Below are 21,856 nucleotides of genomic sequence, written 5' to 3' on the forward strand. Positions count from 1 at the left end.
TATATGACTAGAGGGGTCACCAACGGGGGAAGGAGGTGTTGATTCCTCTATATAGATTTTATATCACTAGAGGGGTCACCAGCAGGAGGAAGGAGGTCCTGATTCCTCTATATAGATCTTTATATCACTAGAGGGGTACACAGCAGGAGGAAGGAGGTCCTGATTCCTCTATATAGATCTTTATATCACTAGAGGAATCACCGGCAGGAGGAAGGAGGTCCTGATTCCTCTATATAGATCTTTATATCACTGAAGGAATCACCAGCAGGAGGAAGGAGGTCCTGATTTCCCTATATAGATCTTTATATCACTGAAGGAATCACCAGCAGGAGGAAGGAGGTCCCGATTCCTCTATATAGATCTTTATATCACTAGAGGGGTCACCAGCAGGAGGAAGGAGGTCCTGATTCCTCTATATAGATCTTTATATCACTGAAGGAATCACCAGCAGGAGGAAGGAGGTCCTGATTCCTCTATATAGATCTTTATATCACTAGAGGGGTCACCAGCAGGAGGAAGGAGGTGTTGATTCCTCTATATAGATCTTTATATCACTAGAGGGGTCACCAGCAGGGGGAAGGAGGTCATAATAATTCCTCTATATAGATCTTTATATCACTGAAGAGATCGCCAGCAGTAGAAAGGAGGTCCTGATTCCTCTATTATTATACAGATTTTATATAGCGCCAACAGTTTGCGCAGCGCTTTACTACACTATATAGATATTTATATCACTAGAGGTTGTCATCAGCAGGAGGAAAGAGGTCCTGATTCCTTTATACAGATCTTTAGTTAGACCCCATTTAAAATACGGTGTACAGCTTTGGAGGCGGGTAAGAAAACTGATGAAAGATCTGTGAGATAAAACATATCAGAAGAGATTGTTTTAACTTAAAGTGAATATGAATATTAAATACATACATTTAGAACAGAGGCATAACTAGAACCTTCGTGGTCCGAGTGCAAGAAACCATGAACACCCCCCCCCCCCCCCCAATCCTAGTCCCGGCTTCCAGTTCTGAGAGGGCATCCATGGACATTGTCCCAGAACCCATCAGTGCAGCCTATCAGTTCTGTCCATTGGTGTCACTTATCAGTGCTGCCTAGCAGTGCCTCCTCAGCAGGACTCTGAGCTGAGAGCGTCTCTCTCATACAGCTCAGAGCCTGCACTGACAGTTCCCCCTCCCTCCTCCCTCACACAGATGGAAGAAGAGAGAGCCAATCTGCTTTTTTTTTCTCCTGCCCCTCTTCTCCTGTGTGCACTGTGGGAAGTGTGAAGCCCAGCAGCTGATGATCAAATTCAGCTCCTGGGCTTCACACTTCCCATGGTGAACAAACAAGACAGGAGGGGCAGGAAGAGAAGGAGCAGATCGGCTCTCTCCTCTCCCATCCATGCGAGTGAGGAGGGAGTAAGAAATGTCAGTGCAGGCTCTGAGCTGTACGAGAGAGACACTCTCAGCTCAGACCCCTGCAGCCAGCAACCCCACTGGGACCCCGTGACAGTCGCGAAACACCAGGGCTCAGTCACAAGTGCAACCCCTGCGACCCTGGTAGTTCCATCACTGCCTTAGAAAGTATGATTTTACAAAAAGAGAAGTTGATGCTCGGAGCAGACTTTCAGCAGAGGTGGTAAGTCAGTCAGAAGAGAATTGAAACAATTTTGGGACAAGCATTCCCTCTCCAACATTGCTGAGTATGTGATGGGAGTGGAAGGCCTCCCGTTGGCTCCAAGATGATGCAGAAATTCTAACCACGATGAGAAATTGTCATCATTACCATAACTGGCATGTAACCCTTTCATCGGACACGTCCTTAAAATAATAATTTTTATCACAATGAAAATAATCTTCAGGAAAAACAGCCCGGCCAGTGTTGTGCGCCAGTCAGTCGCTATTACAAGATTTGTGATTGGGCAGTAAAATGGCACCGTGCTGTGCGGAATCCTCCGCCGCCACTCACAGCTCATTCAATTCTTTCATATATTTCTGGCAGATTCTGCAGATGCAATTCCAATCTGCAATCAATATCTGAGTGGACTCTGCAGCCCTGTCCTGCCTGGCAGATCTGCTGATAATCATCATAATTGGAATCTCCTGTAGTCTGGCGTGTTTATAGTGGATGCTGCGTGTGAGCGGAGACTTGCTCCGTGTTTTATGAATGTATGCATTCAGGCTGTATGAAATTTTATGAATGTATGAAATTCAGTCTGCTAATATTTTGCCTTCCCTGGATCTGCCCTCCCCCCCTCATGAACGTGATAGTGATATTTTGAAATAACTCCTTTACATTTTTATTACATACCATATTTTATTCCCAGTGGTGTCATCAATGGGTCTCTGTGCTTCTCTATGCAGTGCAGGCAGATCATGGTTGGGGGGGGGGGGCAGCAGGATGCTGTACATAGCTTTCTGAAAACATTACAGCACCCCACCTTGGTACTCCCCTCAAAGGTCCTCAGCAGTGGTGGCCCATCCATCAGGGGTGCCCAGGCGCCACCCCCTCTCTCCAGGCCACCCCCTGTATGCTTAATGGATAGATTCATGCATAGCATGAAGCTATCCATGGCCTCTGCGGCCACCTCATTTAGGCCTTCGGCATTGCAGAGCATTGCACTACAAGCCCATCCAGGTGTGTTAGAAAAGCAAATGAATATTCGCTGTTCTAACACTGAACCGCCTCTCCGCCAATCGGGAAGCGTGGGTCTGATACCCAACACCTTATTGGCTGAAAGGACAGACACTCCTCTTGGATGTATAGCAGGAAGAAAAGCATGGAGGAAGCATAGAGGACACAGGAGCTGCCATCTGACCCGCTGCTCGTCCTACAGCTCGCCGCCGTCACCCACTGCCTGACCCGCCACCAAGATGGGGTAAGAGCTGGTCAGAAAGCAAGCGGGCAGGGAGAGGGGTCTGGGGTCACAGTGGTTGCATTTGATGGGCACAGTGGTTGCATTTGATGTATTTGATGTGCACAGTGGCTGCAATTGATGGACACAGTGGCTTCAACTGATGGCACAGTGTCTGCATTGGCTGCAATTGATGGCACATTGTCTGAATTGGCTGCAACTGATGGTACTGATGGCAACTGATGGCACAGTGTCTGCATTGGCTGCAACTGATGGTACTGATGGCAACTGATGGCGCAGTGTCTGCAATTGATGGCGCAGTGTCTGCAATTGATAGGCGCAGTGTCTGCAATTGATGGGCGCAGTGTCTGCAATTGATGGGCGCAGTGGCTGCAATTGATGGGCACAGTGGCTGCAATTGATGGGCACAGTGGCTGCAATTGATGGGCACAGTGGCTGCAATTGATGGGCGCAGTGGCTGCAATTGATGGGCACAGTGGCTGCAATTGATGGGCGCAGTGGCTGCAATTGATAGGTTTCATTATTTTTCAGAATTTTTCAGTTTGTTTGCCCCCCCCCCCCCCCCCCCAAGTTTTGAGCACCAGCTGCCACTGGTCCTCATCCCTAAAGCAAGCAGTGGGCTCATTCCTGGGAAGAGTTTTGCAAAAATAGGTGGATGTCAGTCTGGAGAAGTGGGCGTTACTAGGCAGATTGCTTTTGGATGCAGACCCGGAGCCGCTGATGAGGCAGTAAAGTCAGCCCTCCTGCACATGCTGAGCATGAGGACCGGCTGTACTGCCTTATTGCAGACACCAATCCTTCTGCCCCCCTCTGCAGCACTGCCACCTTCTCCTCCTCTCACTCCCTCCGGCTGCACTGCAGGGAGTTGGTTCTAGCAGATCCATTTTGCCTGGGGGTCCCTTCCATCTGCTGTCAGCGCCCCCCTGTGTGCCCCTTTCCCCCACAGCGCTTCTGGCTTCCCCCCCCTCTCCCGCCGGCAGGGCAGATGCCAGTTTCAGGAGAGCGGGGGAAAGGGCCAGTAAATATGTGATTTACTGGCCCCATCCTTTCCTGAATAAACAGTGAGCGATCGGTACCAATCACTCCTGTGTCCATTCATCACTGAAGCATAGTAAACTGTGGTTTATTATGCTTCCGTTTGTGAATGAGCAGGAAGCCTCAGAGCGCTTCCATTTCATTAATTTGTGCAGCTGAGGCTGTGGAGACAGGGACTGATAGATTGATGTCCTCGGTCACTTTCAGCCCGGGGTGGGTCTGTATGGGGCCCCCGTGATTTCTAACAGCAGCACATCCTAGGTAGTGCCCACATGTGATGCGGAGCCTCCATGATTGGATTGGACATCCTCCAGCTAGGAAATGAGGCGGGGTCTCTATCTGACTTGCTGCAGCTTCTAATGCACATTGTGAGAAGCTCACAGTGTGCAGTGAAATTGGAGGAAGCCATTTCAGCATTTCAGTCCAGGAGAGGAGCCGGTACAACTGTGCAAGACTGGAGGGAAGGCCAGATCAGATGAAGGGTGCAGGTGTTATTAATTCTTAATGAGACCCCCATGCATATAGCATAAGTATACATGTTCATCCCTGCCAAAACGCATGGTACCACAGCAGTGGCGGCTGGTGCTCCAAATTTTTTTTGGGGGGGGGGGGGGGGCGCAAACAAACTGAAAAATTTTGAAAAAAAACCTGATCAATTGCAGCCTCGTTGTGCCCATCAAATGCAGCCACTGTGTCCCATAACATGCAGCCACTGTGCCCATCAATTGCTGCCACTATGCCATGAAACGCAGCCACTGTGCTCATCAAACACAGCCACTGTGCCCATCAATTGCCGCCACTGTGCCCATCAATTGCCGCCACTGTGCTCATCAAACACAGCCACTGTGCCCATCAATTGCCGCCACTGTGCCCATCAATTGCCGCCACTGTGCTCATCAAACACAGCCACTGTGCCCATCAATTGCCGCCACTGTGCCTATCAAACGCAGCCACTGTGCCATATCAAATGCTGCCAGTTTGCCCCCCGCCGGCTGCATTTATCTGTATGGGTGGGGCAACTCCTCAATGTCCAGTCACAGTGCCTGTCATTTCAGCCAATCAGGTGAAGGGTAACGGATCCAAGCACCTGATTGGCGGAGAGGCAGTTTAGTGTTAGGAAAGCAAATATTCACTCAGCTGTGTTGGAAAAGCAAATGAACTGCGAGCGCCCAGCATGGCACTCACAGATCACCTTTTTTGACGGCTATTAGAGCCTATGACTCTAATCAGGTGCTTCAAAACCATCCCCCACTACTGTAATTCAGGCGCCTAAAAGGGGGCCGGGCGCCTGAATAGGGGGTGGCAGCGGCGGCTATAGATAGATTCATGCACTGCTTGAATCTATCTATTGGTGCTAGTGGGGGTGGCAGTAGAGAGGGGGCTGCGCCCTTAATGCGTGGGCCGCCACTGTACCACAGTACCATGCATTTTCATGCAGTGCAAGTTAAAAAAAAAATTGTGCCTGCAGTATTTTTGCATGCTCCGCGCACATAAGGCAGCTCACTGAAATGAATAGGCTGCCCTAAGCGAGATGCACAAGAACGTGCAAATAAAAACTGTGCATGCTCCTATGCACCTTTTGGCATGAATAAAAGGGGGAGGGGGGGGGGCGGTTGGGGCTTTAGATGAGACACGTTGCCATGCATCTCCCCCCTATATCTGGTACATAGAGAGGGGTTTTCGGACTTTGAGTAATATGGATGTGTTGTCTACAACACACAGCAATAATATGCAAAAGTGGATACATGGCGTATAAAGTGCAATTTGAGAGGGGGGAGTCTATAATGGACTTTATTGATACCGTATACCAACTGACAATAGACAGTCCTAAATGAAATATTGAAAAAAGTTTATTACAAAAGTCTCTCTCTCTCTCCCTCTCTCCCTCTCTCCCTCTCTCCCTCTCTCCCTCTCTCCCTCTCTCCCTCTCTCCCTCTCTCCCTCTCTCCCTCTCTCCCTCTCTCCCTCTCTCCCTCTCTCCCTCTCTCCCTCTCTCCCTCTCTCCCTCTCTCCCTCTCTCCCTCTCTCCCCACGATCAAACAATCCGGCGGACTCAAGTCCGCCGGACAATCCCCCCGTGTGTAGCCTCCGGCGGGCTTTTTTTACCCGAAAGTAGTTTTGCACTCCAATCTTCCCGCCGGACTCGCATTTCGGCGGGGAAAAAGGGCGTGTGTGTGCCAGTCCGCCGTACTTTTGAAATGAACGGACTTTTCCCGCCCGGAGAAAAGTCCGCTCATTTTGAGCGCGTCTCCAGGTAGCCAGGGCCAGCGAAGGAGGCGTCGCTGGCCCCGTCACCTGGTATGGACTTAAAGGGGAACCCCAACGTCAAAAGAAAAATCGGCGTGGGGGTCCCCCCCCCCCCAGGTCCACATCAGACCCTTGTCCGAGGACAAGGGCCTCTTCCCGACAACCCTGGCCGTTGGTTGTCGGGGTCTGCGGGCGGGGGGCTTATCGGAATCCGGGAGCCCCCTTTAATAAGGGGGCCCCTGGATACCGGCCCCCCACCCTATGTGAATGAGTATGGGGTACATTGTACCCCTACCCATTCACCTGTAAATAAAAGTAAAAAAAACACAACACACAAGGGTTAAAATAGTTTATTTCACAGCTCCGGGGGTCTTCTGTCCGTCTTCGGGGGTCTTCGATTCTTCTTGCCGGGCCACCGCACCTTCTTCTAGCTCTTTTACAGGCGGTAACCCTAATCTGTGTATTGGTTGCTCTACATGTTTCGTGGACCACATTAGCCACTTCTTCAGGAGCTTTATCATTCAGTTAGATGATGATTAAAAGCTGATTATCACATAACTATGAGAATATAGATTAGTCACAAAAAAAAAAAAAAAAAACATAACTTTTTACCATAATGGCATATTATACTGGTGTTAATAAAGCATCTGCTGTGAGTATCCCTATGATCAACTGTCTTACCAAGAGCATCAGGTTGCCAGGGACCCAAGAGAGGATGACCCACCCCGGAGGCCACAGGAGCCCCTTAGAAGACAAGACACAGGGTACAAATATATTGGTCTATTAAGAAATATATAGAAACATACCAGTTAGAACCTTGGATTAAGAGCATAATCCGTTCCAGAAGAATGCTTGTAATCTAAAGCACTTGCATATCAAAGCGAGTTTCCCCATAGAAGTCAAAGGAAACGAAGATAATTTGTTCCGCATTGACTTCTATTGCATGAAGTTGGGGGGTTGGGGCGCCGGAGAGCCTCAGAAATACTCAGGTACAGCTCGACTGAACTCGGAAAAGCTCAGAAACACCCGGGAACGGAGTATTTCTGAGTGTTTCTGAGTATTTTCCCAAGCGGCTCCAAACCGTTCTGAGTGTCACCGGCGCCCCCCGCACCTCTGGCCAAATGCGGTACTGCACACCCCATAAGCTTGAATTCTGCTCGTTTTGCGAGACGACACTCGCAAACCGAGTCAGAATTGTTTTCTAAAAGTTGCTTTCTTTCAAACCGCTCGTTAACTGTGTTACTTGTAAACCAGGGTTTCGAATGTAATCAGAACCAGGGTGATAAATGTAAAAAATTAGAAAGCTGATCAAAAGTCATAGAGTATAGTAAACACATGAACAGCGTATTGCAAATGATAAACATATAAATGTCAACTTGTACATATCATTGTTAACCTCCCTGGCGGTATTCCCTAGTGTGGCTCGGGTCTAAATTTCAGTACCATTAGCGGTAACCCCCCCCAAGCCACACTCAGGGATTGTATCTCGGTGCGATATACTTACCTTGTCCCCAGGATCCTGTGATGTCCCCCATCCCCCCCCCCCCCCCCCCCCCGATGTGTCTGCGGGCTCTGTCCGCCGCTCCATGCCTCTGTGTGCCAGGCTCTTAATATTATATATTATTATTTATTTTTATTATAATTATTTATAGTTAATTATTATTATATTAGAATTTTATGATTTCGTGTTTCAAACTTTATCATACCCGGGATGCCTACTAGACTCTTGTTTGGACAGATTTAAGTGTGTTTATTACTAAAGAATTATAGGCCTACAATATAGAACGCCAAATTTCCATTTTAAGCATTTTTATTATGTTTTCATAAGTTTAAACAACAGATGTACAGTAATATATGTGGAAATACAATATTTGACGAAACAGAAATTAATAGAAATTAAGTTTCATTAGTAATAAACATTAAAACAATAAATTGGGGGAGAGAGACTTTTAGGGCCGGTTCACACTGGGGGCGATGCGAGGCGACACGACTTGCCGTGCCGCGATCTGACAAGTCGCCCCCTTTCTGTACAATGGAACCGTTCTGAGAGGAGCGACTCAAGTCGCTCCGTCTTAGAAAAAAGGTTCCTGTACTACTTTTGGGTGACCTCGGGGCGACTTGCATTGACTTCTATACAGAAGTCATTTGCAAGTCGCCGCTGAGGTCGCGGCAGGTCGCGGCGAGGCAAGTCGTGTCGCCTCGCATCGCCCCCTGTGTGAACCGGCCCTTAACGAAATTATGGCCTGGTAAGGCCACCTATTTCCATCCCTATAGTGATCAACTGGGGAGAGCAAAGAGGGTGGGACTTTACACGAAGTGCGTGAGTGCAATAAAGTAGAATTTGGTGAACAATTGAGAACATTTATTGATTGGTTCATAAAGATTAATTAGTAGATAGACAGTATACATACAATGTTGTCAATTCCATATAAGAATAGATATGCACAGTAAACATAATAAAACAACTATACATAGTGATATGAACACACAGAAATTTTCACAGTACACCAAATTGATTTTGATATAAAACCATAAATATGAGGTAGTGCCTGCATGACAAGTGGCTCAAATATCCAGTAGAGAAAACATTAATGACAGTTATGGGAAGTTAGGTACAGTTTGTAAAGAACACGACACGACGCGTTTCGTGGCTGAGGTACCACTCGTCAGGAGCATGCTGGGTCTTGTCTAGAATAAAAATGGTATAGAAATAGTCTGTTAATTACAGACATAGAGCAGAGGTGAGGTGATAAGAAAAAAACACCGCCCAGAATACATGCTTACGCATAGTGGTTCAAGTGAAGGTGGCTGAAAGTCGGGCGCCGCCAGCCATTCGGAAGCACCATCCCCGGGGAGCTGATTAACTGTGGAGAGGTAGGAGCTGGCAATTACCAGACAGCTGAGTGGCCAGCTCAGAGAAGGAAGGGCTGAGCCCAGCTCCGACATTTACCAGAAGATCTGAGATAACCAAGATCAAAAAGAGAGTGCTCAGTACCCAAAGATGTCTGAGTGGCATGAAAGCCCACGGCAGGTGAGAGGTGCATGTTGTTCCCAGCATTGCTGACGAGACCCAACCAGCGTCACGCTGGCATGGTGCTGGTTGGGTCTAATTTTACCATGTGCTTGCCCCCGAAGTGTGGCATTATTGCCATGAAACGTGTTGGAATTACATTGATGCATTATGTTTACTCATAGGACCATACCTTGTGTTTTAGGTTACTTTTCACGAAGGAATACTTTTTTTTTAATTTATTTATTTATTTATTTTTTAACAATGATATGTACAAGTTGACATTTATGTTTATGATTTACAATATGCTGTGATGTGTTTACTATACTGCATGTATCCACTGCTGCATTTTATTGCTGTGTTTTAGACATCATACACACCTCGTTCAAAGTCCCAAAACCCCTCTCTATGTACCAATTTTGGCATGAATGAGCCCATAGTAGGTGTGCTTAGCAGCCCTGGTGCAAGGATTTTTGACACCCTAGGCAAAAGCTAATTTTGCTGCCCCCATTGACTCCACCCCATTTGCCCATGTGACAGAAGGCGCCGCTATACAGGAAGCATTGGCTCTGTTTCCTCTAGCGCTGGCTCCAGTGCTGCGGTGCACCTCTAATTACACTACCGGTTGGACTGAGTTAGTTACATGCTGCAGCCTGAAGAGCATGCAGACTGAGAGGGAAACCGCCGGCCGGGCGCCCCCAGGCAGCAGTGCGCCGTAGGCGGCTGCCTAGTGGTAGCACCTTCCCTGGTGCTTACCCTACTGCATTAGGGTGTGCACCTCAAAGCTCAAACACACATACGTGTGTGGTGTGTGCGTATATGTGTGTGTTGTGTGTGTGTGTGTGTGTATATATATATATATATATATATATATATATATATATATATATATATATATATATATATATATATATATATATATATAGTGGCCAATCCATAAGGGGCGCAGGGGCATCGCCCCCTTCCTTTGCATTCGGGGCATCTGACTCGTTTTTTTTCAAGCCACATGATTAAAACCTGAGCCTGTTATTGGCTTGAAAAAGTTGGGCTCAGGACGCAGACTACTGCCCCCCCCCCCCCCCCGAACCCACCCACTTGTGACACTAGCGAATCAATATTTCGCCTTCTCCTTCCGGCTAATCAGGACAGGAGGTGGACCGAGTTGGCTGGGAGGAGAAGCTAAGGAAAACGCGGAGCTGCAACCGTGGAGGGGTAAGCGTGGACCTGGGGGGGGGTTTGTCCCCCCCAAAAAAAAAGTTTAGCACCAGCCGCCACTGTTCCCAAGTTGCTTTCTCTGCAGCCAGGCAGCAGGGGAAAACTCTGCAGCACAGCGTTATTAGGGTGCGCCCATGCACTAAAAACTTCCTTTGAGGACTTCCTCTGGTGCTGCAGAGCCTCCATGATCTACTTATGTTGGGGGTGGGCAGGAGACTGAGACAAAGCTTTTTCTTGCCTGCAGCAGACAATGATGACATCATCCCAGCCTAGGCAAAGTCACTGGACTGGAGCTCAAGCAAAATTTTCTTTTAAAGTGGACCTGTCACCAACTTTTACAACAAACTTGTCTGTATGAACACATTTGTGTTACGTTACGGCATACAGCAACTGTATCATTTCCCAGAAAAGCTCCACTTTTAATCATGAAAAAGCCGCCCTTGAACTCCATGACTGGGTCGGTGTTGTATAGTCAGCCGTGGACGTGGCTTTCCTTCCTTCATGAACCTGTGATGCCCTGTGTACCTGGACAGGAATACGAGACGTTTCCCTCAATCCCGGGATTAAACTTCATCCTGCTCGCTCTCTGTGGCCTCTGGAAAACATCTGCTCCTCCATTATTGAACTGTTTCTCATTAACATTACCCGGCTTGGACTTATATCCAGGAGTCGCCACTATGGCTCCAGTTACAGGGAAGCAAGCGATAAGTGGACAGAAATAAACGTTTGTTATATAACATAAAGCATTATAGAAGTGATAAAAGAAATCTCCCACAAAAAAAAAAAAAAAAAAAAAAAAAGACATCTCTGGCCAATATCTGACTGCACATGTAATTCTATATAGTTTCCATAACCACTAACCATGCACCCTGTAGCTGACACTCAGAGATGTGTGTGTGTGTGTGTATATATATATATATATATATATATATATATATATATATATATATATATATATATGTATATGTGTGTGTGTATGTATATATGTGTGTGTGTATATATATATATATATATATATATATATATATATATATATGTGTGTGTGTGTATATATATATATATATATGTATATATATATATGTATGTGTGTGTATATATATATATGTATATATGTATATGTATATATGTATATATGTATATGTATATATGTGTATATGTATGTAAATAAATCCTATTACCTCTACGGATACAATGTAATTCATTCATTAAAACAATGGTTTGAGAAAAATACCACATTATGGCCACTAGATGGAGCTGATGATAAACAAAAAAATATTCCTATGCTCCTCAGTGCCATCTACAGGACACAGTAAAGTATTATCCCATAAATGCAGACCATTAAACCTGTAAGGGAAATAGCCTTATGGCATTCAGTTTTGCCCCATTTGCACAGAATGAATGTAATAGCCGTTTAATGTGACAAACAACTATGGCTATTCATATGCAATTTTTTTTTTTTAAACAGATTACAAACAGCTGTTTTTCTACTGGGCGTTCATGCGTTCCTTAAAGCGGAACTTCAATATTTTTTTTTTTTATCTTTCCGTCTATTAAATCTTCTGTCCTTGTTGTTGTTTTAACTTTGGATAGTAAAACTTTTTTTTTTTTTCTTTACCCTGCCAGTAAATCCTTTATACAGCCCACTTCCTGTTTCTTGTCTGGTCATTAGTCTAGGCTTATGACATTAAGCACAGCTCTCTCTCTCTCACTCTCGTGAGAGTTTGCCAGGAAGGAAGGGGGGATGAGTCACTAGAGGGCCGATGAGAGCTGCAGAGCTGGAGGTGTGCCTCTGTGTAGATCCAGGAAGAGAACAGGCAGCAGCTTGAGCTGCCCACAGTATCCAGGAGTCGCCATTATGGCTCAGGTTACAGGGCAACAAGCGACAAGTGGACAGAAATAAACGTTTGTTATATAACATAAAGCATTGTAGAAGTGATAAAAGAAATCTCCCACAAAAAAAAAAAAAAAAAAAGAAGACATCTGTGGCCAATATCTGACCACATGTAAGTCTATATAGTTTCCATATACTAACCATGCACCCTGTAGCTGACACTCAGAGATGTATTTTTATATATATATATAATATATAAATATATATATATATATATATATATATATATTAATATGCAAAGTGGTTGGAGGGAAGCTTCAAAATGGCAAAGATGTTTTTATTACAGATTATGTGAGCAGACTGCAGGTCCTCTTTAAGTAATAGATATATACAAATTTTCCTATGATGATTCATTGCAGTGCAGATCCCTGACCTGCAACCACAATGAAGCGGTATAGCTTGGTCCAGGACACACCCCTTATGCTGATTGGGTGGTGAGAAATCAGCAGCACACTGATAAACCAGGTTCTCTTCGGCTGCATGTGTGCAATACAAAAAAAAAAGTCTGCCAAACTCACTTTAAGGGCCCTTTCACACTGAACGCCATTGAATGCATTTTTTTGGATGGAAAGCCAAGCCCAAAAACTTATTGGAAAATGCACTGCAAACGCAGCACAAAATGCATGCAAAGCGTGCGTCAAGCGCACATCAAACACGCTTCAAACGTGCTTCCAACACGCTTCAAATGCATGTAAATATGCGGTCAAAAACGTGCAGTTATGTGCAGTTTCTGGTGTGAATGGGCACATGGGGTGTGCTGTGCAGCGGGTGCTGCCAATACATTGTAAATGATCCATTGCACTGTTTGTTTTTCTTTAAACACATTTGTTTTTAAACTTTATTCATCACGGTTTACTGCATGATGGCACGCTGTGCAGAAAAAAGTGGAGTTGATCCCACTGTATTCAGTGCAGTGGTGTGACCTGAGATCATAGGACTGGTGGAAAATCTCCTTATCTGTGCATTGGACCTGTATGACATGGAATGTACAGGTGATCTAGTCTCTGGATCCTGGAATAGAATGTACAGGTGATCTAGTCTCTGGATCCTGGAATAGAATGTACAGGTGATCTAGTCTCTGGATCCTGGAATAGAATGTACAGGTGATCTAGTCTCTGGATCCTGGAATAGAATGTACAGGTGATCTAGTCTCCGGATCCTGGTATGGAATGTACAGGTGATCTAGTCTCCGGATCCTGGTATGGAATGTACAGGTGATCTAGTCTCCAGATCCTGGAATGGAATGTACAGGTGATCTAGTCTCCAGATCCTGGAATGGAATGTACAGGTGATCTAGTCTCCGGATCCTGGTATGGAATGTACAGGTGATCTAGTCTCCGGATCCTGGAATAGAATGTACAGGTGATCTAGTCTCTGGATCCTGGAATAGAATGTACAGGTGATCTAGTCTCCGGATCCTGGTATGGAATGTACAGGTGATCTAGTCTCCGGATCCTGGTATGGAATGTACAGGTGATCTAGTCTCCAGATCCTGGAATGGAATGTACAGGTGATCTAGTCTCCAGATCCTGGAATGGAATGTACAGGTGATCTAGTCTCCGGATCCTGGTATGGAATGTACAGGTGATCTAGTCTCCGGATCCTGGAATGGAATGTACAGGTGATCTAGTCTCCGGATCCTGGAATGGAATGTACAGGTGATCTAGTCTCCGGATCCTGGTATGGAATGTACAGGTGATCTAGTCTCCGGATCCTGGTATGGAATGTACAGGTGATCTAGTCTCTGGATCCTGGTATGGAATGTACAGGTGATCTAGTCTCTGGATCCTGGTATGGAATGTACAGGTGATCTAGTCTCTGGATCCTGGTATGAAATGTACAGGTGATCTAGTCTCCGGATCCTGGTATGAAATGTACAGGTGATCTAGTCTCTGGATCCTGGTATGAAATGTACAGGTGATCTAGTCTCCGGATCCTGGTATGAAATGTACAGGTGATCTAGTCTCCGGATCCTGGTATGAAATGTACAGGTGATCTAGTCTCCGGATCCTGGTATGAAATGTACAGGTTATCTAGTCTCCGGATCCTGGTATGAAATGTACAGGTGATCTAGTCTCCGGATCCTGGTATGAAATGTACAGGTGATCTAGTCTCTGGATCCTGGAATGGAATGTACAGGTGATCTAGTCTCTGGATCCTGGAATGGAATGTACAGGTGATCTAGTCTCTGGATCCTGGAATGGAATATACAGGTGATCTAGTCTCTGGATCCTGGAATGGAATGAACAGGTGATCTAGTCTCCGGATCCTGGAATGGAATGTACAGGTGATCTAGTCTCTGGATCCTGGAATGGAATGTACAGGTGATCTAGTCTCTGGATCCTGGAATGGAATGTACAGGTGATCTAGTCTCTGGATCCTGGAATGGAATATACAGGTGATCTAGTCTCTGGATCCTGGAATGGAATGAACAGGTGATCTAGTCTCCGGATCCTGGAATGGAATGTACAGGTGATCTAGTCTCTGGATCCTGGAATTGAACGTACAGGTGATCTAGTCTCTGGATCCTGGTATGGAATGTACAGGTGATCTAGTCTCCAGCGTCCCAATACTTTTGGTAATATAGTGTATGATTACATCGGCGTGATTTAACTGCAAGTAGGACATCTGCAAACACAAAAAATAAGGGCCCGTCCAGGCTTTGTATGCAGCACACCGGAGCTGCATTGCACCCCAATATACATGTCACTGTGAATGGTGAACCTCGGCAGGGCATTGCCAGGCAATAGAATGGCATTGAACCACATGTGACCCGTCTATGCTTTGTTGCGTGCTGCCGAAATTAAAAACGGGCGTGATCATTTGTATGTGTGTGATCTCCTACTCCCAATGGAGGAGAAAAGATTCATTGCTGATGATATATTTTGTACCATTGTGGGATTGTAGGGAATCGATCACTTAATGGCATTACTTAAAATCTCTTTTTATGTAGTGAGCTCAACATAATAAAATTTAGCAGCACGAAGCGCCTGTGTGGCCCCGGGGCTTCCTCTTATCACAGGGAGTATTAGTGATTGTTTTCCTGTATAGACATGGGCAGGAGACAAAACACCAATCACAGCCAAGCCTTCCATCTGCCCTCCAGGCTTGCACAGTTGTAGCGGCTCCTCTCCTGAAATGGAACGGTTTCCTCTGATTTCACTGCACACTGTGAGCTTCTCACAATGTGCATTAGCAGCTGCAGCAAGTCAGACAGAGCCCCGCCTCGTTTCCCAGCTGGAGGACTTCCGGCATTATCTAGCACTTTCCTCCTCCAGCCTGACTGTCCCAGGCCCGTCCCTTTCATTGGGGATTTCAATTCTCAGCTTCACATGTGGGCAGGGTCGGGACAAGGGGTGGGCAGAAGGGACAGCTGCCCTGGGCACTGTGGTTTCATGTGAGGTTGGGGGGTGGGGGGGGGGGTGCTGCTATGAGGAGATTGAGGGGGAGGGGATTTGTGGTGGGAGGGGCAATTTTAGGGTGAGGCATGGGGTAGGAATTGCTAAGAGTGGTGATTTAAGGGGATTTTTATTGGAAAGAGGGGAGGGTGGGGTAAGAGGATGTGTACTAAGAGGGAGGATTGGGGGGGGGGGGTTGTGATCGAAGAGGTGATATGGTGAAAAGGGGGGGGGGAATTGTGTTAGGAGGGGAAATTTCTATCTGGGGGAGGGAAATTTGTGCTAGGAGAGGACATTTCTATTGGGTGCGGGGGGGGGGGGGGGATTTGTGCTAGGAGAGGACATTTTTATTTGGGGGAGGGGAATTTGTGCTAGGAGGGGAAATTTCAATTGGGTGGAGGGGGGGGGATTTGTGCTAGGAGAGGACATTTTTATTTGGGGGAGGGGAATTTGTGCTAGGAGGGGAAATTTCAATTGGGTGGAGGGGGGGGGGGGATTTGTGCTAGGAGAGGACATTTTTATTTGGGGGGTGGGGAATTTGTGGTAGGAGGGGAAATTTAGGGGGTGGAATTGTGCTCGTAGGGGGATTTTTAGACATGTGCTCAGAGGAGAAATTTGAAGGATTGAGGATTTGTGCTAGGAGGGGTGGATTTTTTTTTGGAGGGGGGAGGAATTTGTGTTGAGGGGGATTTTTGGGACAGGGGCAAATTATATCTACTTTAAAGTATTTCAGTGGTTCTAATGAGCATCACAGAGCAGTGGTGGCCCGTCCATTAGGGGCGTCTGAGCGCCACCCCCTCGATCTACGGCCACCACCCCCTATTCATGCTCTATCCATGGCAGCCACCCACTATCCTTGTGTCCGGCCCCTTTCAGGACACCGGGCACCTGAATTACAGCGGCCAGGGTGTTTTTTTTCTAATGAACTTCTAATAGACTTCAAAATAAGGAAGCGGGTCTGATACCCGCCACCCGATTTGGCTGAAAAGACAGGCAATTCTATTGGATGTCTAGGAGGAGGGGGAGAAGACACAGGAGCCACTACTCGATACCCGCCATAGCCTGATGTCCGCCGATGCCCCAATCCCCACCGCTGTCCAATCAAGGGCGGATCGGGGGGAGGGAAACGGGGCAATTTCCCCCCCCCCCTGAAAAATTAGAGGTGGGGTGGTGGGTGAGTGGGCAGGTCAGTCAGTGGATGAGTGAGTGTGCGGGCGGGTGCGCGACAGTGTGGGTGGGTTAACGAGCAGGCGGGCCAGTCAGCGGGGGTCGGCAGGTGAGTGGGGGGGGGGGGGGGTTTGGCAGGTGAGTGTGCGGGCAGGCAGGACAGTCATCAGGTGAGTGAGTGGGCGGGCCGGTCGGCAGGTGAGCGGAGGTGCTGGCCAGTCAGTGAACCGGCGGGTGGGGGAGCAGAGAGATGACATCATTTGTCACCGCCCGCCCTGCATCACTGCAGTTCTGCCCTCACTGTGCAGCCACGGGCAGCAGAGAGATTACATCATCTCTCTGCTGCCTGCCTTCACTCTGGCAAGTGACAATCTGCACCTTAGCAGGCCAGTGACAATCAGCAACATGTGGCAAGTTCAATCAGCAACGTGTGGCAGGCCGACGTGGCAAGTGACACACTCGGGGCTCCCACTGATTCTGCATTATGGTGAGTTGAACTGTTTCATTTATCACTACAATGTAATAATAGAAATAATGAGCTTCAATTATCCTGACACCATAACAACCATGGTGCCGTGATGATGAAAGCGCCAACACCAGCCGTTTCCCCGATAAATTGCCCGCAAAAAAACGTATTTTCTGGCAGTGCCCCTCCCAAGACTAGACTCTGAATCCGCCCCCGTGCCCGATGCCCGCCACTTAGATGGGGTAAGTGGACCAACCGACAGACAGCCAGCGGAGGGGGTTGGGTGATGGGCTTTGAGGTGCTGCCGGGGGGGGGGGGGGTGATTTTTTGCCACCCCCCGAAAAAATAAAACTTGAGCCGCCGCTGTCACAGATATTGCTTTTGTTTAGAAACAGCCCAGCCTTGGAAAAATGAAAAGCTTCTCAACAAGGCCAGGAAGAGATCTTCATGGAGGAGAGAGCGGAGCGAAGAACATGGACAAGTCTTCTGATTTTCTACTGCTGTTTAAAGCGGAACTTCAGTCATTTTTTCATCTTTCCATCTATTAAATCTTCTGGCCTTATTGTTGTTTTAACTTTGGATAGTAAAACATTATTTTTTCTGCCAGTAAATCTCTTATACATCCCACTTCCTGTTTCTTGTCTGGTCATTATCCCAGGCTTATGACATCATGTACAGCTCTCTCTCTCTCTCACTCTCGTGAGCATTTACTAGGAAGAGAGGGGGGGATGAGTCATAAGAGGGCCAATGAGAGCTGCATAGCTGGAGGCGTGCCTCTGTATGCCTGTGTAAATCAAGGAAGTGATTGGCCAAAGCACCAGGCGATCCTATTGGATGCCTAGCATTTAGGTGGAAGAGAGGGGAGACACACAGTGGGGGAAGCCTCTGAAAGAGCAGACACTGGAGCTGCTGCCCACACCCCGCCGCCCACACGGTGTGCGGACTGTACTGGAGGACACCACTGCCCAGGGTTGGGGGGGGGGTGGTAGTGCCAGATCGCTGGCCGCTCGGGGTGGGTGGGGGGGGGGGGGTAGTGCCACAACGCCAGCCGCCCGTGGAGGGGGGGTTGTTTGCCATCCACCACAAAAAGAAAAACCCACCAACTGCCACTGGTCAAATCGCATAACAAGTCGCACTCTATGGCAATGGCACTGTTCAAATTGGTGCGATGCTGACTTTGCAGTGCCGCATTGATTTGAAAAAGATATAGTTCCTGCGCTACTTTTGTTGATTTTTGGCTGCGATTTGCATAGAAATCTGCCCAGATGTCTTCCAAGTCGCACCGACCTGCGGCTTTTAAATTGCTGTGGTAATAAATACCTGGAAGTGTTACACGGACACATCGCTGAGCATGAAATATTTGAATGCTCTGTCCACTTTAATAAGTTGGAATTGTGTATTTTTCACCCAGCGCACTTTCTGTCCATCTGTATGGTATTTTTCCCGGTGTTCTATTTATAACACAAAATGATACAATTTTGCTACTTTGTAGAAAAATAATGATGTAAATGGTGTGTTGCTGTCTGCGATGTGCGGGGACTGTCTGGTTCTATAAACGCCTCGCCGTGCGCCGCCCCGATGACCTCACAAAGCCTATAGATTGTCGGCAAACAAGACGTCTGTATGTATTTCCATGTCCATACATTCACCTGTATACTCAGCTGTCGTGTGATGTCATCGGACTCCTCCATTGAATCTTATCTCCAGGTGCTCAATGGTCAGAGGACAGATGGAGAGATAATGGGGGACATTATATCCAGTGTGTGGGAAGACGACTCAGAAACATCCAGTCACAAAGGAACAAGTTTTTAGCTAAATGATCAATGCTTGTTTAAAGTGGTTGTAAACCCTTACAAACCACTTTGACCTACAGGTAAGCCTAGATTAAGGCTTACCTGTAGGTCCAAGCAATATCTCCTAAACCTATATGGTTTAGGAGATATTTGCCCGAAAACGGGCACCACTGTCTACGGCGCATGCGCCGTAGACAGCGGCGCGCAGGCGCACTGAGCGCGGCAGTTCCAAGAATGGAGCTGCCGCATTTGTCGACTCCTGTGCGCATGCGCGGGAGTGACGTCATCGCGGCTTCGCCGAATGACAGCGGCGGAGCTGCGAGACGCCACCAGCAAGATGGATGCGGTGGACTACAGGGGACAGCGGCGACTTCGCTGGCTCCTGTGTCAGGTAAGTGACACATAATGGACTACTATGCGATGCGATGCGATGCGATGCATAGTAGTCCATTATGCTTTACCTTTGCAGGGAAAAAAAGAGGAAGTAAACTCATCAGGGTTTACTTCCTCTTTAAGGGGCACCCGGGTACTCCACAGAGGGATGGTGGGAACCCCTTATAATGGGCATAGCGGGTATACAAACCTGGGAACTCGGCACAGGGATGGTGGGAACCCCTCATAATGGGCACAGCAGGTGTACAGACACGGGATCTTGGCACAGGCATTGTGGGAACCCCTATTAATGGGCACAGCCGGTGTACAGACCCGGGGAACTCAGCACAGGGATGGTGGGAACCCCTCATAATGGGCACAGCAGGTGTACAGACACGGGAACTTGGCACAGGCATGGCGTGAACCCCTATTAATGGGCACAACCGGTGTACAGACCCGGGAACTCAGCACAGGATGGAGGGAATCCCTCATAATGGGCACAGCGGTTGTACAGACCTGGGAACTCAGCACAGGGATGGTGGGAACCCCTCATAATGGGCACAGCGGGTGTACAGAAACGGGAACTCAGCACAGGCATGGTGGGAACCCCTCATAATGGGCACAGCTGGTGTACAGACCCGGGAATTCAGCACAGGGATGGTGGGAACCCCTCATAATGGGCACAGATGGTGTACAGACCCGGGAATTCAGCACAGGGATGGTGGGAACCCCTCATAATGGGCACAGCGGGTGTACAGAAACGGGAACTCAGCACAGGCATGGTGGGAACCCCTCATAATGGGCACAGCCGGTGTACAGACCTGGGAACTCAGCACAGGGATGGTGGGAACCCCTCCTAATGGGCACAGCGGGTGTACAGACACGGGAACTCAGCACAGGGATGGAGGGAACCTCTCATAATGGGCACAGCAGGTGTACAGACCCAGGAACTCAGCATAGGGATGGTGGGAACCCCTCATAATGAGTCTTGTATAGGTTTCTGGAACCTGTGCGGGGCATGGCACAAAGATGATCAGCTTTGCTTTATTACACCATCTGATGAGAAGGACAAGGGGGGGAGGGAGGGAAGGAAGATTTTATTACTATGTTGTGTGACATATTTTGTGGTTTTTGTCCTTTAGTTTCTAGATGATGTTTCCTGAGGAAATATTTGCTTTTAATATAGCGGACAATGGGCCGTGCTCCTGTATAGCGTGTAAGAACAGAGCAGATGGTTTGTAATATGCGCGGAACACGACGGCGTACATTGGAAGAACAGACGGGATTGTTGTAAGATCTGAGTCACATCGAATGTTCCGGATTGTCAGGATGGGCCAGAATTTAATTACTGAAGAGATGAAGATCGGCTACCCCGGATATTTTCACTCATAAAAAAAATGCAATTTGGTCCAAAAGTTCTGTTACTGCTTTATTTCACAATAACTTTGTAATTATCTTAGATAACAAAGAAATACTTATTTTTATTTTATTTTTTTCTGAGAATTATGACTTTTTTTGGGGGGATATTGGTTTTATGCAATCCATAGACAAAATAAATTAAAAAAACAAAAAAATAAATAAAAAAAAGTATTATTTTTAAGAAATATTGTTACTGTAGATAAAAAGTATAACTTTTATTTTTATAATATTTCCTGTGTAAATAGACACTAAAATTATGATTATGGTACAAAGCACTACAAAAATTGGCCTTTTTAAAAAAAATATATATATTTAGCATTTTTTTTTTTTTTAATGCAACACTTAAAAAAATGAATGTACAAAATTATTAAAATTTAAAAATGTAAATATTCATGGGGTACAAAATGAGAAGGAAAAAAAAAAGCAAAATAAGGGCAGAAGGGGAAGAAGGAGATAATTATGGTAAACTAAAGCCGCGTACACACGTAGCCGTCTGTCCGACGTACTTAGTCTGGCGGACTTTCCGCCAGACTGTCCGTCGGACTTTCCGCCAGACTGTCCGTCGGACTTTCCGCCAGACTGTCCGTCGGACTTTCCGCCAGACTGTCCGTCGGACTTTCCACCAGACTGTCTGTCGGACTTTCCGAACGGGCTACTTGCCCACACACGGCACTTTTTCAGCGGACTAATACGGCGTACTAAGTCCGCCGTACTATCCACCCTACTTTTGAAATGAACGGACTCTCCCACACACGCGGAGGAAAGTCCGCTCATTTCGAGTGCGTCTCCAGGTAAGCGGGGCCCGCGAAGGATACGTCGCTGGCCCCGCCGCCTGGTATGGACTTAAAGGGGAACCCCAACGCTGAAAAAAATCGTCGTGGGGGTCCCCCCAAAGTCCACAACAGACCCTTGTCCGAGCACGCTACCCAGCCGGCCAGGAAAGGAGGGGCGAGCGAGCGCCCCCCCCCCTCCTGAGC

This window comes from Lithobates pipiens, unplaced genomic scaffold (assembly GCF_037356315.1).
Source record: "Lithobates pipiens isolate NorthernLeopardFrog02 unplaced genomic scaffold, aLitPip1_a1.2 Scaffold_37, whole genome shotgun sequence".
NCBI lineage: Eukaryota > Metazoa > Chordata > Amphibia > Anura > Ranidae > Lithobates > Lithobates pipiens.